Genomic DNA, 6,123 nt, shown 5'->3' on the forward strand with positions numbered 1-6,123 from the left:
AAAATCACTGCTTGACATGGAGTTTTTGGTTGAAAAGTTTGAAGACTTGAGTCCTGTAATCTTAAAAGTAGGCCAAGGTCATTCATTTGAACAAACTTGGTAGCCCTTCACCCAAGCATGCTACAGGACCAATATTAAGTCCCTGGGCCTCTTGGTTATTGAGAGGTTGTTTAAAGAATTTAGCCTATTTGACCCATGTAACCTTGAATGAAAGTCAAGGTCATTCAATTGAACAAACTTGGTAGCCCTTCACTCCAGCATGCTACAGGCCCAATATCAAGTCCCTGGGCCTCTTGGTTATTGAGAAGAAATTGCTTTAAAATTTGAGCCTATTTGACCATTGTGACCTTGAACATATGTCAAGGTCATTCATTTGAACAAACTTGGTAGCCCTTCATCCCAGCATGCTACAGGACCAATATCAAGTCCCTAGGCATCTTGGTTATTGAGACGTTGTTTGTAGATTATAGCCTATTTGACCCATGTGACCATGAATGAAGGTCAAGGTCATTCATTTGAACAAACCTGGTAGCCCTTCACCCCAGCATGCTACAGGCCTAATATCATTTCCCTTCGGGTCAGATGACCTTAAAAGACCTCGAAGCAGAAATATATTTGACAGTGCCTTTTGAGCTAATGGCATCAACTGTCTGTCAAGAAATGGCTTCATCCAGGTTTTCATATCATCAGATAGTGGGCTATTCAAATTGCCTTTCGTCACTCCATCAGTCTGTAAACAGTCCTTGCTATTTCTCAGAAAATACTTGGTATTTCTCAAGTTTCATATGTAGGTTCCCTTTGCTGCCTATTTGTGCATAACTGATCAGACTGATTGGAAAACTTGAACACTGACAGGTCAGCAAGATCCCAGCCATGTGGCTATATATACTGTAAAAGTTCAAGTTAGATTTCCCAAAGCAAACTTTAGATTTTGCATGGAAGGTGATTTGTTTATTTATATTTAGTAACAGTGACCTTGACCTTTGAATTTTGACACTGAAAAGCAATTCTAAGCAAGCTCTTTCAACAAGGAAGCACTGTAAAAAGTTTGAGTTACATCAGCCCAAGGAAACTCCTGTTATTACATGGAAACTGATTTTCTATTTAGAGTAACAGTAACATTGACGTTTGACCTTTGTCACTGAAAAGCAATCCCAAGCAAGCATTTCAAATAAGGAAGCACTGTATGCAGTTTGAGGTAGATCGTTTTGATGTATCAGTTTGATTGGCAAAAGCAAACATAACTTATTGCATGGAAACTGATTTTCTATATTTAGCAACAGTGACCTTCACCTTTGACATTTGACACAGAAAAGCAATCCCAAGCAAGCACTTTAAATAATGATCACCCCAAGGAAACTCAAGTTACTGCAGGGAAATAAAAGTGCTGTCAAACAGACTGACAGACGGACAGACAGATTGGTGGGCAGACAGACACAGTGATTACTATAGGGCATCTACACTTTTGTGCGGGGCCCTATCAAGGCCAGCTGCTTACCTTGATCTTTACTTACACCAGCAGGGACAGTTTACAACTAAGCTGTATGGTGCGATGATATCAACTTTCCAATTGTTTATTTCCATTCATAGTTACCATCTTTACACTACAGACTGAAATCGTGATCTCATTTGGAAATATTGAATTTTTTGGTGATATGAAGTCAGATGTGTTCAATGATCAATTTTCCTAGTGGTTCCATAATGTAACCACCGTAGTTCTCATCTTGAGAATGTGACTAGACCCAGATTTGATCTAGATTTGTATGGTTGCTGTCATTGATGAATCAGAAAATGCTTACTCCTCAGGAGCACATTGTCTCCACACAAATCTACTTTTTGTTCCTATTTTGCCCTTGTTTAGTGATTTTTGTGTAACAATTATGGCTTCGTTATTATGTCAGTATTCTCCATTGTTTTTACAGAATTGGCAATATCAATTAAGTAGGAACACAAAACAAGAGGCCCATGAACCATAATGGTCACCTGAGTTTTGAAAAATTTCTGCCTTTTGATCCGCCTATCAGCCCCTTGGGGTCAGTCATGGCCATCATTTGCATACCATCAAACTGCCTTCCAAAACTACTAATTCTAACCAACAAATGATAGTCAAAAATGTGATTTCCCATATACATGTATATCTTAAGAAAAGTTTTCCTTAATATCTTTAGTAAAGTTAACTACCTCCCCAGGAGCAAACGTGAGACCCCAGGGTCATGAAATTCGCAGTTTTGATAAAGCACCTCAAGACCCTTCCATCAATGAAATTCTCAATTTTGGTTCAGCTTTGGCCATGCAAGGTTTCTGCTAAATTTCATTGAAATTGGTTCAGGGGTTTCTGAGAAGTTGAAAATGTAAATTGTTTATGGATGCATGACGACAGACAAAAGGCTATTAGAATAGGTCACTTGAGACAAAGTCTCAGGTTACCGAAATATATCATATAACTCATTAATAAAGACAACAAATTTATTCATTTGAGTACAAAGTGCATGTGCATACAAACTATATGTCATATAGCTCCCTGGGATGATACTTTCACTTCATCAGACATTTTCAGAAAAAACTAACTCCTTCTACAGACATTATCAGAAAAAAACACTTCTTCTACAGACATTATCAGAAAAAAACACTCCTTCTACAGGAGAAGGTATTAAGTAACACCCAGGTAGCTCCACCATCGGTCTGTCCTTAAAACAAAACTCATAAAAATAGCACACGTAACTTCAACCATTGCATTGTTTGTGCTTCTGTTTGTTTTTACAGTGAAACCTTCAAGAAAGGTAAAAAATTGATGAGTGTTTAACACAAAATGATTATATCTATTAAATAATTACAATAATTTAATATCAACAGTTACAAGTTTATCTCCCTGTCTGGGTCATTCGAGTTGGGAAAACTGCCATAGACTAAGGTCACAGTGTTTTACTTACTTTCACAATTTGCTATTACAAAATGTGTGGTATTCAAAGTCTGTTTCCTACCTTTGTTGTTTAATACTACAGTCAAACCTGCTCTAACGACCCCCTGTATATAATGACTGCCTGTCTATAACGACCGGTTTTAAGATTCCCCTTGGGCAGGTTTAAGTAAATTGGTTGGTGCAATAATTTTGACCTGTTTATAAAGGCAACCTGTCTATAGTGACCGTTTTTCTGCCTCCCCTTGGGCGGTCGCTATAGACAGGTTTGACTGTATGTGTAGAGACTCTCTAGCATTCTCTCTTTACTGACATAGTGTGGAATCAATTTTAGTGTGCTTTAGTAAGTATCTGAACCAAACTAATGTTGCATTATCACCAATAAATATACAACTCGTGATAAAGTTATGAAAAGGGTTTGTCACTGATACATTTACTTTCCTAAATCCAACCTCTACTATTGATGACTATATTTATTCCTGTGTCCCTTATCAGCTGACCTGTAATGGAATGTGCCTTACTAGCCAAAATGGTTTGTGTGTTTAGTTTTCTCAATTGCACCACCCACATCCAGGATGGCATCCTCAATTTACCATAAGAAATATACCTTTTGTTATTTGACTATTTCAGTATGACACTTTTCATGGAGTTTTTCTAGGTTGAACAGGAATAATTTCATATCTGAAGTACAATGTATATATTTAACAGAGACAACAGCCAACTTGTGTCAGATTCAATTGGACTCCATTACACAGTATCAATTGGACTCCATTACACAGTATCATTTGGACTCCATTACACAGTATCATTTGGTACAACTGAGAACAATGCCAGTCTAATATAAAGATGCCAGATACTCTCACATCAAAAGAAGTGACAGCAAAAATAATTTAATTCATTAAAACAATTCAAATAAATAGAATCCATGTACATTTAAGTGCATTGAAAAAGTCTATAGAATGAAAACATACAAATAGACATCTAAAGGAACAATGATACATAATTTGTAGTAGAAATCATTACATACTTTTGTTGAACAGGAGAAGATTAAGTATAATCTACACCTGTCTTTGGTTAAATTTCTAATTAATATATTAAAGATTGTTCTTGAAAAACATGAATAAAATCACAGAAAAGAATCCTTGTTAAATGTTAAATGATAGTACATTATGTAGCAGGACTTTTGTTTTCTTTGGATTTTTTGTTCGGATGGGGGAGAGTAGTATAAATGCACCGTGTAAATGCATCCAATTTACATAATTACATGATAAAAGTCATATAACATTCTGTGTCAATACTTTCATTCTGTCAATAATATGCTCAAAACATAACATATAGTTCTTATCAATGTACATCACAACATGTATCAGATAATCAAATAAGAAGATTTTCAGCAAAACGCTAACAGTAACCAGTTCTATGATTGAATATATTATCAAATACATCTTCAAATTACCCTCATTATCCATGTTTTTCAGCAGATTAAAACAGAAACCTGTCACATTACACATTAAAGATGTCTGGTAATGAATGATCAACTTGAGTTCAGTAGCATGTTTAATAGAGGTTCATGATTCACCCTAAATTGACCTATTTAATGGATGGCCACCTTGATTCACTCTATATTGGCCTATTTAATTGATGTCCACCTTGATTCACCCTAAATTGACCTATTTAATGGATGGCCACCTTGATTCACTCTATATTGGCCTATTTAATTGATGTCCACCTTGATTCACCCTAAATTGACCTATTTAATGGATGGCCACCTTGATTCACCCTATATTGGCCTATTTAATGGATGTCCACCTTGATTCACCCTATATTGGCCTATTTAATGGATGGCCACCTTGATTCATCCTACATTGACCTATTTAATTGATGTCCACCTTGATTCACCCTATATTGGCCTATTTAATGGATGTCCACGTTGATTCACCCTATATTGGCCTATTTAATGAATGGCCACCTTGATTCACCCTATATTGGCCTATTTAATGGATGGCCACCTTGATTCACCCTATACTGGCCTATTTAATTGATGTCCACCTTGATTCACCCTATATTGGCCTATTTAATGGATGGCCACGTTGATGCACCCTATATTGGCCTATTTAATGAATGGCCACCTTGATTCACCCTATATTGGCCTATTTAATGGATGTCCACCTTGATTCACCCTATATTGGCCTATTTAATTGATGTCCACCTTGATTCACCCTATATTGGCCTATTTAATGGATGGCCACGTTGATGCACCCTATATTGGCCTATTTAATTGATGTCCACCTTGATTCACCCTATATTGGCCTATTTAATGGATGGCCACCTTGACTCACCCTATATTGGCCTATTTAATGGATGGCCACGTTGATGCACCCTACATTGACCTATGTAATTGATGTCCACCTTGATTCACCCTATATTGACCTATTTAATGGATGGCCACCTTGATTCATCCTACATTGACCTATTTAATTGATGTCCACCTTGATTCACCCTATATTGGCCTATTTAATGGATGGCCACGTTGATGCACCCTATATTGGCCTATTTAATGAATGGCCACCTTGATTCACCCTATATTGGCCTGTTTAATGGATAGTCATCTTAATTCACCTGATATTGCCTTTTTTTAGTGGATGGCCATCTTGATTTACAAGTCATACAATTAAACTATCTCCTATTATGCACTCACACTAATTATTGAAGTGAACTCTGTTTATTGCGTAGCCCTGTTGTGAAAAGTAAAACCTCAAAAACGTAAGTCTTAAAACAACCTTGAAATACACACCAATTAGACCATAATGTTAAAATACACACAATGTACTGAAGACAGTCACACGTAAGGAAATACGATCTGTTAAGAAATATCAGTACATGTAAGAAGCTGAAGACATTCACACTATGTGCAGTGTTTGAAAGTATGTATGAAAATTCCTTAGACAATTGGTCTACAGAAAATTTAAATCCCTTAGCCCAAGTCATTTTTCGATAGACCTATTTTGTAAACATATATTGTGTAAAGTAGCATAACTGCATCGCGCAAAAGCTTGCATCATCAAGTTCATACTCACTTAAATGTTTGAAGCCAATAACGACACTCAGTGCTATTCTCAGTAAAAACACCTTGATTGTAAACTCTGATTTCATATGATTGTTTGTCAGAAAATATAGGAATGTTGTTTACATGAATTGAAATGTAT

General features: G+C 36.4%; 1 long non-coding RNA gene across 1 annotated transcript; it reads right to left on the reverse strand.

The window, feature by feature from the left end:
* Positions 1-2,452: 2,452 nt before the first annotated feature.
* LOC117325388 lies at positions 2,453-5,826 on the reverse strand. Its single transcript, XR_004532249.1, has 2 exons — positions 4,588-5,826; positions 2,453-4,507 (listed from the first exon to the last, which is right to left on the reverse strand). It is a non-coding gene; the product is annotated as an uncharacterized LOC117325388 (long non-coding RNA).
* Between the last annotated feature and the right edge of the window lie 297 nt (positions 5,827-6,123).

Source organism: Pecten maximus, chromosome 1 (assembly GCF_902652985.1).
Source record: "Pecten maximus chromosome 1, xPecMax1.1, whole genome shotgun sequence".
Classification (NCBI taxonomy): domain Eukaryota; kingdom Metazoa; phylum Mollusca; class Bivalvia; order Pectinida; family Pectinidae; genus Pecten; species Pecten maximus.